Source organism: Tupaia chinensis, unplaced genomic scaffold (genome assembly GCF_000334495.1).
Source record: "Tupaia chinensis unplaced genomic scaffold, TupChi_1.0 Scaffold000033_1, whole genome shotgun sequence".
NCBI lineage: Eukaryota > Metazoa > Chordata > Mammalia > Scandentia > Tupaiidae > Tupaia > Tupaia belangeri.
Genome location: NW_006159463.1, coordinates 2,499,198 through 2,510,741, shown reverse-complemented (window position 1 = coordinate 2,510,741; position 11,544 = coordinate 2,499,198). Strand labels below are relative to the sequence as shown.

General features: G+C 35.6%; 1 pseudogene; it reads right to left on the bottom strand.

Moving 5' to 3' along the window:
* Positions 1 to 1,891: 1,891 nt before the first annotated feature.
* Positions 1,892 to 2,889, bottom strand: LOC102491490 (ribosome biogenesis protein BRX1 homolog pseudogene; annotated as a pseudogene).
* Positions 2,890 to 11,544: the final 8,655 nt, after the last annotated feature.

The following is an 11,544-nucleotide window of genomic DNA, read 5'->3' as shown; positions in this document are numbered from 1 at the left end:
TAGAAACATTATATTAAGTGAAATGCCCTAGACATAGGAAGTGAGATACACCATGTTCTACTCACAAGTGGAAAATAAAACAGTCGATCTCATAGACATCGAGAGTCTTATGACCACCATACAGAATTGTGAGTACTAGACGCTGAGAAGGGTTGAGTAAAGAAATGTTGGTTAATAAATCCAAAAGTTAAAATTAGATAAGAGGAATAAGTTCTGGTGTTCTATTGCACAGTGAGATAGCCATAGTTTATGATAATTCATTGTATATTTCAAAATGGCTAAAAAGAGAATTTTTAATATTCCCCACACAAATTAATGATAAATGTTTGAGATGATAGATATATTAAAGATCTGATTATTATGCCATTACCCTGAAAGTATGTGTAAATTAAAAAATTTAAAAGTTGAACTTAAAAAATTAATTTAAGTAACATTATAGCACAGTTTTGGAGGTAACTGTAGGCATCTCCCTCACCATATATTGGACAGTGCTTAAATGAAGAGTACGAGGACATTGTTCGGTCTAGTCTAGGTAGAGATTTTATTGACCTTTGTGGTTCTTGTTCTGGATGTTAGAATAGTGCTACCTTTTCCCAGATCCCATGATTAGGTAAATGAGAGTAGCTACTTCCTGCACTGTCAGTGTAGACTTGAAGTAAATATGGAGTATTATGAAGAATGCAAACTTTCCTGTATCATTTGTATTTGTTCAAAGTTCACCAAATTGATTCTTACCTCTAAAGTTATCCTGAAGATGACAGCACATTTTCTTCCCATCTTTTCTACCTCTTTCCGTCAATTTTTTTATCACCCCATCTTTGTCCCCTTTGAAGATTGTCTGTACTTTGTGCCATTCCAGAGAAAGAGGTTGCTTCTTCCAGGTAACATATTCCATTTTTAAAGAAGCTTTGAGTTGAAGGAATGGACTGACACCACATCCACATCATAGATGAGATATTTTGAGGTAGATCATTTAATGATGTATTGTCCATATACGAATGCCTGTGCATAGATATACTGAGTGTGAAGAAGAGTGGAGAGTGGTGAGGGAGTAACATGGAAGTTGTGGAAGGTAAAGATGGATAGATGCAGGAAGAATGGCCTCTTTCTGTGATCATAAGGATGACCTGCAAGAGTAGTTGGAGCTTATTTTCATATGAGAGCGGGATATGTACAGACACTAATTTCATCTTTCTTTGACTTTCATCTTTAATTTTATTTTATTTAGATTTTCTGTAAATATTGATGAACTACTTATTGTATACTAAAAGATGAAAACCATAGAAAAGAGATTATAAGGTTAGTTCAATTCCTGGATAAATCTTGAGTAACCAAAAAATATTCTATTTCTTCTCAAACTCACTCATAAACTATGATATATAGGCTGAGCTCCACAGAACAGTGGTAAAGTGCTGGTCAATATAAGCTGGATAGCATTTGATGACCACAGTTCAAATCCCCAGCTTGGTCAGCCTGAAACATACTAGAAATGCACCTAAGTGCCCAGGGTCTGAATTTGATGGGCTGGGGAACTGGGGGAAGGGTAGTGGCAAAACCAAAACCAGACCCTGTGAAGAGTCTCCCTCTCTCTCTGTCTGTATTTCTGTCTCTATCTCTCCCTCGTGCTCTATCATAAATAAAGAAAAATGAAAATTTTGGGTTCAGCATGTGGCATGGTGATTAAGGCACTGGACTCCCAAATGGTCAACCATGGTTCTCATGCTGGACCTAGTTACTTGAAAATCATGCTAGGCACATTTGTGTACATGCCCCAAATCCTAGGAGAACAGAGACAAAGGGATTGTGGCATGGCCCATCCTCCAGGGAGGGAGTGATTTCTCATTTTCTCTCTCTGTCTCTGATGCGTGCATATACCCTGTTAGAAAAACCTTTAAAAAACCTGTCTTGCCTTTGAATCGACTTTTGGCTCTGATTTTACCCACTGTATTTCTACTGGTTTCTCTTCAGCTTTAAAGCAAAAACGTCTTCAGTGGGATCATGTGGAAGAAGTCTTTGGCTCTTTTTTCTCAGCTCCTGCACATCCTTCACTTGCTGCTTCTCTCTGTATTTTGCAGCAGTATGGATCTTATAATATGTCATGCATGTTTGGTGACTGGTGGTGAGGATTTTCATATAAAGTTGGTCCTCCAAAACTTCCCTGGAAAATCCGTATGAGGTTTAGAACAAAATGAGGTCCTATTTCTACAAGAGCAGCATCTTCTTCTATGATGTGAAAGTTCCGAAACCATATCCTATTATCCAAAATGTTGAAAGTAAACCTGAGACCGCAAATAGTTGACTTTTAGGATGATACCCGTGGTGTACTAAAGATCTGAATTCAGAGTTCTTTTGATAAAGCGTAATGTGGTAATTCATGAAAGGCAGGATAAAAGACAAAAGAGACCAAGACCCTTTCAAACAGTTTCCAGTCAGCTTTAGTTCAGCAAGGGTATGAATATTTTGAACAAGGAATTTACCAGATTGTCCATGAGGAAATTTGAAAGCCACATATAGAGATCCTGTTTTTTTTCTTGCCTTCAAAATAGATACATTTATTGCAGTTTTTCATTTCACAGACCTCATTAATCTCAAATTATCTTTATGGATCCATTTTAGTACCTGCTTTAGAGTGAGGCATCAGCGTCCTCAAGTCCTGCATTAAATGTCTTGTTCTAAAATTAATTCCTCTGGAAGAAAAGATGAGAATTTGTTCCTTATTTTTCCGCTTGCCCTTGCAAACAGAGCTCGAGATACGGTTTCTCTCTTCTTCCTCTACCTCTTTTGCCACCACGCGCTGCTTGGCTGGCGTCCCAACATCTTTTACGTTTCTTTAGGCTTCTTCGCCTGTATCGCCAAGCCCCCACGCCGTTTCCTCTTGGTGGCCACCATCTTCCCTCCACAAATAAATGAATAAATACTGTCCACAATATTTACCATAACCTTTTATTTCCGTCATTGTATGGGATACGATTCAACGTTTCAGTTATAAAGATTAAGTTGAAAGTGTCTAATTTGTAATTTAAAAACCTATATAAGCCAATGTTTATATTAGTATGGTTTCCTGGCTTACTAAATCAAGATTCTAATTCATTATATTGTATTATATATATATAACTATTATATATGTAACTATTATATTTATATAACATATTATTAAGACATTAGTTATCATGCATCTATTTTGATGAGAACAATTAGGGAGTTTTATTTTCTTCAGACCTGATGGTTTTAGTCATTGTATATTCTAGTGTTACCTAATTCCCCAGAAATTTTTGTTTCAATGTACACATTAATTTAAAAACATGAACATAGAAACATATAGAATTTTATTCATGTATCTTGTCAGTTCTAGAACATCAACATTATAATGTGAAGGTTTATAAATTTAAAAAATTAAGCAAAAATGTAAGAATTAGTTTTTTCTTTTTCTTTTAAACATTCTATTGCTATACATCATTTGACTTATAAAGAATATAGGAATTAATTTTTGCTATTGAATTTGCTAAGATATAATTTATAAATAGTAATCTTCCAAATACTACTTTATATTTTTTCTATTTTCTCATGAGCTTAATGCATCAAATCTACTTCTAATTTTTGCATATTAATGTTTTAACATCTACAAAATGGATACCAGCTGTTCCCAAGTAAACCGTGGTTCACTTAAAATTAACATCTCACTTAAAAACTCACTTAAGAACATCAAACTTAGATAGTCTCAAACCATTTAACATGCGTTTTGCTGGAAAACCACTTTCAGATCTAACTAGTGAATCCAAGCCCTGCTTCCTCTGCCCGGCCTGTTTCTCCCTGAGAACACCATAGCGACAGCATCCATATTTGTTCAATATGTCCATATTTCCCCTCTCCCCTTCTGCCTCAGGACTGACCACTGTGTTTATTCTGCTAGGCCCAATGGGTTCTTCCAGGGACTGTGAGTATAACAAACCATAATACTCTTTTCCTCTCTTGATCTGCATCTGCCCACATCATATCTCACTTAAGGTAATGTAATTGCATAAGAATCTAATTACTATTTGGAAATATATATATCTAAATGACCACATATAACATAAAATTAATAAATAATAAATGAAATTCAATATTTTCTGGAAAGAGCATAAATTGCTTTCCCTTCTTTACAGCAAATTAGGAGATTCTGCTGAAACAAGTGTAGTGCAAGTGAATTTTTTCTAATGGCTATGACCTCTGATCTACATCCTGTGCAGAAGGTAAAGTGTAGTAAGTGGGAGAAAGAAATTTATTTTTAATTAGTTATAAAATATATTTCTTTACAATTTGAATAATTGAGACAAATTGCACTGGCTAAATTCTAGGAAGAAACAGTTTAAAAAGAAGGAGTGTAATGAGAATAGTCGCAAGGGCATTTTGGGTACCAATGAAGTGCTATTACTTTCATTGAATTGACTTTGTATGTTTAATCTGCTTCCACTGGTAATATGTAACTGTTTATGCTCATCCTCAGGTTTTCATCCTACATCTTTTGGCATCAAAACTTATTGAAAGTTTAAAAATTAAAATGATAAAACTACATCTTTTCTTATACCTAAGATTAGAAATTATGAAAATTTGCCATATTAAATTACATGACATTGACACACAATGGGTAGTATCTAGGACACTTTTTAAGGAACAAGATTAAATTAGTTCACATGAACATCCTATGAGTTTTAATTAATTGATAATTTTGCATCAGAGTTTAATATATACAAGTGTCTGTCTTAAACGGAGAGGTATGAGGCAGCAGCTATAAAGACTCTATTAATCTAAAAAACATATGTCAAACCATGCTAACGAGGACCTCAAAGAGATGTTAAAATGTAGAGCATCCTGACAATGTCTTTTCTTTAATTATTTAAATTTATTTATCATTATTATTATTTTTCAATTTGCTACATATCATGTGTGCTCACCAGAGAGAGACACAGAGAAAGAGAGACAGAGAGAGAGAGAGAAAATGAGAAAGAAGCCACTGGGTCCAGGACTCAAACCACAGTCAGCTATGTGGGAGTCCAGCATATTAACTACCATGCCACCTGCTGACCTTCCTGACAATGTCCTATGTCTGCTTTGTAAAGCCACTTTCGTTTTTCTTTTATCTTCCTTTTTTAGACTACATTAATTTTTAAAATACATCGAACTTATTTCCATATAGTATGTGCAATTTTGCACAAGAAGGTAGCTCTCTTTGCTTTCCTTCTTTTATGTCCCTTTTTAAATTTAAAAATTAGAGTATGATTAATATATAACAACATAAATAACTTTAAGTACAGAACTCTGAAAGAGGGTATATATGCTATCCAGAGAGAGAAGGAGAGATGGAAATAGGGAGAGAGAGAAAAGATCACCCAACGGATATTGTTACACTTTAATCCCTTCTCCTCCATTATTCCATGTTGCTGGAATTTTGGGGACACATGCAAATGCACTCAACAAGTTTTTCAAGCCTTGGGGGCCAGGATTCAAACCACAGTTGGCCATATGGGATCTGGCTCCCTTAATCACTAAGTCATGGGGTCAGCCTCATAGCTCCGAAAGAGTTAATGAATCACCATAATCAGGATTTAGGATGCTTCCATCAATACAAAACTTTCTCTGTGCATCTTTGTTATTAATCCTCCCCACACATACCATTTTTTCAGTTCTTCCTGTATACTTCATCCAGAACTGTCATATTAAAAGAGTCATAAAGTACCATAACCTCTTGTCTCTTGCTTTTTAAATTTAACATAATAACATTTGTGGTATGTTAGACAATAGCTCTGCAAAGATGTCTATAACTTGCTGAACCTGTGAATATGATCTGTTACATGGCAAAAAGAGATTCTGTAGCTAGAATTTCTAATCTATTGACCTTAAACTAATGAGATTATTCTGGGTTATGTGGGTGGTCCCAATGTAATTCAGTGAATCCTTAAAATGGGAAAAAGAAGGCAGAAGAGTCAGAATGCAGTGGTGGAAAAAGAGGCAGAAAATATTTAGATCATGAGACACATTTGACCTGAATTTGTTGGTTTTTGAAGGCAGAAGAAGCCATCCATGAGGCAAGGAATAAAGTGGCTTCTTGAAGCTTGAAATAGCCTTTGCCTGATAAATCTCAAACAAAATGGAACGTCTGTTCTATAATTATAGGAATTGAACTCTGCCAACAATCTTATAAACCAAGGAATCGGATTTTCCCCTAGAGTCACTGGACAGGAATTCAGTCAGAACAAATCTTGATTTAGCCCACCATAACCCATCTATAAAACTATAATATTAAAACAAATTGTAGTAGGGACCAGCAGAAGTCATAATAACAATTACATCGCTGGACTCCCAGATAGTCCACCATGGTCTGAGTCCGGGACCCAGAGGCTTAAAACTCCCCACAGGGCACATATGAGTGTATACCCAAAATCCTGAGAGGACAATGGAGGAGAAGGGATTTCAGTGTAACCATCTCTTCTGAGGGGGTGAGTTCTCACTTTCTGTCTGTCTCTCTCTTTCTGGCAACTACACATGCTCAATAGCAAAAATCTCTCATAAAAAAAAGTTGTATTAAGGTGCTAAATTCACAATAATTTATTTTAGCAGCAATGAAAAATAAACATAAGATCCTTTCACATGGTTGTCTTGATTAGTAATTCCTGTGTTATTTTTGTTGTATGGATGTGCCAATGTTTGTTTAGATCTTTACAAGATAAAGGACATTTGAATTTCTTCTCAATTTGAAGATTATGAATAATATTGTACTAAATGGGTAGATATTTTCTTTTTTATTTTTTGCATGTGAACATATTTTATCAGTTAATCTAGTAGTATAATCATTGACTTATATTGTAGATTAATCTTTAACTTTATAGGAAACTACATAATTACTTTCTAAAGTGTCTTATAATTTGTAGTTCTCATCAGAAATACATGAGAGTTCGTTTATTACAAGGTATTTTAGCCAATTCTCCTCTGTAGTGCAGTGGTTAAGCACTGTACATTGGGATCCCACGTGGCTAACCACTGTTCTTTGATAGCTTGAGAAACAGGGACCAGCAGTTGGCATAATGACTATGTCGCTGGACTCCCATGTAGTTGAACATGGTTCAAGTCCCGGACCCAGTGGCTTAAACTCACGCCAGGCACGTGTGCGTGCGTGCCCAAGATCCCAAGAGGAGAATGAAGGAGAAGGGATTGTGGCATGACCATCCCCCCGGGGAGGGTGATTTCTCACTTTCTATCTCTCTGTCTCTCTCTGTCTGTCTAGCGAGCACACATGCTCTCTAGCAAAAACCTCTCAAAAAAAAAAAAAAAAACACATCGGGCACATGTGTGTTCATGCCCCAAATCCTGATGTGATGGAGAAATGAAGGAAAAAGGATTGTAGTGTGTTCATGCTGCATTCTATAAAGCTTTCTCTCTGTCTCTGCTTCTCCCTCTCTCTGACTATCTGAATGGGTGCATGTACCCTCTGGCAAAAAAGAAAAGCAAAAAGATATTCTTATATTCTTGCCTTCATTTAATGTTTGTTTAAAAACTTTATTTTAGCTCTTCTAATAAATGAGCTGTACTATTTCATAGTGCTTTATGATTGCATTTTCCAATGACTAATGATGTTGAACATATTTTTATGTACTTGTCATTGTTATATTTCTTTCCATAAGATATATATTTATATTTATGCTCATTTCAAAAACTATGTTTTTTATTATTGAGTCTTGAGAATTTATTGAATATTCAGGATATACATTTTAAAAAATCAGCTATGTAATTTGAAAGTATCTTTTACAATATGGCTTTTATTTCATTCTGTTGACAGTAGGTTTTGAAGAAGAAAATTTCTTGATTTTAAAAAAGTCTGACTTACTGTTTTCTTAAATATTTCATGTCTTTGGTTATATTTTAAAAAAGAATCACCTAACTCGAAGTTATAAAACTGGGTTCTGGGAGGCAGCAGTTGATGTGGTGGTTAAGGTCCTGGATTCCCACATGACCAACCATGGTTCAAGTTTAAGACCTGGTGGCTTGAAAATCATGCTAGGCAGCGTGTGTGTGTGTGTGTGTCTCTGTGTGTGTGTGTGTGCCCAAAATCCTGAGAGGAAAATGGAGAAGAGATTGCAGTGTGGCCAAACTCCAGAAGGGTGATTTCTTACTTTCCTTTCGTCTGGTGGTAAAATTCTTAAAAAAAAAAAAAGTGGGTTGTTTTCTTCAAGAAGCTAACAGAATCACATTTATGCTTATGATCAATTCTGATTTAATTTTCAAGAGCGATTTTTGCTATAGGATGCATGAGCTCTCTGGAAAGACAGAAAGATAAAAAGTGAGAAATCATCCTCCAAGGGGGATGGCCATGCCAGAATCCCTCTTCTCCATTCTTCTCTTTGGATCTTGGGCATGCATGCACACATGCTGGGTGTAAGTTTAAAGTCACCAGGTCCGGGAGTCCAGTGACATAACCATTACACCATATGATAGTCCTTTAATTTTTACTATTATGTACAGTATGGATAAATGCTCATTGTTTTGGTTGTTTTTTAAACATAGATTCTAATTGTATTGAACAGTTCATTGGAAAACATTCTTTTCATTGAATTGTCTTTGCCCCTTTGTCAGAAATTATTTGCCCTTAGATATGCTGATCTCTTTTGACTCTTTCATTGATTAATATATCTATCATCGTACAAATATCATACAGTATTACAATGGTATTAAAATGGATCTTAGCCAAAAGCCAAGAAGTGATCATGCTATCTTTTCTTTCCTTTTCTTTTTTCTTTTTTTGCTATAGGGTGCATATGCTTGCCAGAGAGAGACAGAAAGTGAGAAATCACTCCCCCGGGGAGATGGCCACGCTGCAATCCCTTCTCTTCCATTCTCTCATCTTGGGATCTTGAGCACTCATGTACATGCATCTGGCGTGAGTTTAAGCCACTGGGTCCTGTACTCGAACCACAGTCAACTACATGGGAGTCCAGTGACATAGCCATTATGCTAACTGCTGGTCCCAACCATGCTATCTTGATTGCTGTGGATTTATAGTGGAATCTTTCAACTTTGTTTTTCTTTTTCAAAATTGCTTTTATTTGTCCAGTTCTTTTGTCTTTTCATACAAATTATATAGTAAACTTTATTTATTTTATATGTATGATATATATATATATATATGTGTGTGTGTGTGTGTGTGTGTGTTTGTGTATATATGTGTATGTGTGTGTGTGTATATATATATTTTTAGAGAGAGAGAGAGAGAGATCTTTGCTATAGGACATATGTGACTTCCTGGAGAGACAGAGAGACAGAAAATGAGAAATCACTACCCAGGGGGATGGCTATGCCACAGTCTCTACTCCTTCATTCTCCTCTAGAAATTTTAAGCATGCACACATGTGTCCAGAGTGAGTTTCAAGCAACTGAGTCCAGAACTCAAACCCAGACTGGTCATGAGGGAGTACAATGAAGTAGCCATTACATCATCTGCTGGTCCCTAATCAACTTGTTAATGTTTACTAAAAGCACACTAATTTTGTTTTGAGTTGTATTGATATCATATAATACTTAATGGAGAATTTAGAATTATGTATGCTATATTTTCCAATCTATAAGCAGGGCATACCTCTTCATTTCTTCAGGTTTTCTTTATTTTCACATCAGTATTCTATAGTTTTTGGCATATAGTTCTTGCACATGTTCCTCTGGTGTATACCTAGTATTTTATGTTTCTTTTTGCTAGTGCAAATGGTCTTTATTTTCTAAATTTTAGTTTCCAGTTGTTCATTGCTAATATATAGAAATACATTTTGTTTTTGTACATTGACTTTGTATCCTAATATCTTTCTAAGCTTGTTAGTACTATTAACTTCTTTGTAGGTTCTTAGAGACTCTATGTAAACAATCATTTCATCTTTAAATAGTGTTCATTTTATTTCCAATATTGTGCTATTTCTCCTCTGTGTGTTACTACTTTAGTCCAGTGTGTGAGCTGATGAACACTCTAGTGAAAATGATAGCGTGGAGACGTGTTGTGCTTTTCATCTCTGTGTGAGTCTCTGCTCTCTGAGATTCTGCCCGGTAAGTAGCAGTTGCCAAAATCATTCTCTCTACTCAGGGTACCACTGCCTCTGCCCATGTCAATCTGCTTTCCAGGTATTACACTTGTGCTTTCAAGATCCCCTTGTCTCAGGAATTAGTGTTCTAAAATGTATGCTCTCAAACATCTAAACATAATGCTTTCTACCTTTTTTTCTTTATAAATTATTTTCGTTATTTAAATCTTTGTTTGTTTTGTTTTGTTTTTAAATTTTCTAGGGCATGAGTATACTTGAAGAGAGTGAGAGAAAGAGTATGAAAGTGACAAAGCACTCCTCACAGGACATGATCATAATAAAATACCTTCTCCATTTTTCCCTTCTTTTTGAAGTTTTGGGCATGTACACATCGCTGATGTGTTTCTTAAGCAGCCTATTCCTGGGCTTCAGACAGGTGGTTGGCCATGTCAAATCCAGCTGCCTTCACCACTAGGCCATGGACTGATCCAAGAATGTTTGATAAATACAATTTCTGTCATCCTGTCTTGGGTGGAAGCATAATTTCCCCACCTCTTAAAGTCTTGATATTGAATATGACCAAATAAACTGTGTGAAGTAAACTTGCATTGGGTAAATTCACTTTACAAGTCAAATGATGTACAGTGATTGGATGTATAAAATACATTTAAAAATAGGGACCAGCAGTTGGTGTAATGACTATGTCGCTGGACTTCCATGTAGTCAACCACAATTCGAGTCCTTGACCTGGCGGCTTAAGCTCATGCTGGGCACGTGTGAGTGTGTGCCCAAGATACAGAGAGGAGAATGTATGAGAAGGGATTGTGGCATGGCCATCCCCCTTGGAAGATGATTTCTCGCTTTCTGTCTCTCTGCCTCTCTCTGTCTTTCTGGTGAATGTACTTGCCCTATAGCAAAAACCTCTCAAAAAATAAATATAAATAAATAAATAAACATTTAAAAATAAATGAATTTTTTAAAAGAAAAAAAGGATTTTAAAATACACCTTCATTTTAATTACATGCCAGATATATCAGTGAATTCCTGGTAGGTATAGTGCATTCAACATTGTACTGAGGAATCAGATAAAGCCTAACACACACTTTCCTTTATGAAAACATAGCATCATGTCGCAGAGTTTAAAAGATAACTCTAAAAGGACCTGGTTTTAATCTAGGTTATCTCAAAGCAGTGTTTGGCCTTTAAATCTGAGAACCAGTAATTTATTTTGGAGTAAACCCTACAGAGTGGAGAGAAGGAATGTCCTGTGAGAGACACTGAAGGAAGAAAATCCACAATACCCAAAGTCATGAGGGAGTACAATGAAGTAGCCATTACATCATCTGCTGGTCCCTAATCAACTTGTTAATGTTTACTAAAAGCACACTAATTTTGTTTTGAGTTGTATTGATATCATATAATACTTAATGGAGAATTTAGAATTATGTATGCTATATTTTCCAATCTATAAGCAGGGCATACCTCTTCATTTCTTCAGGTTTTCTTT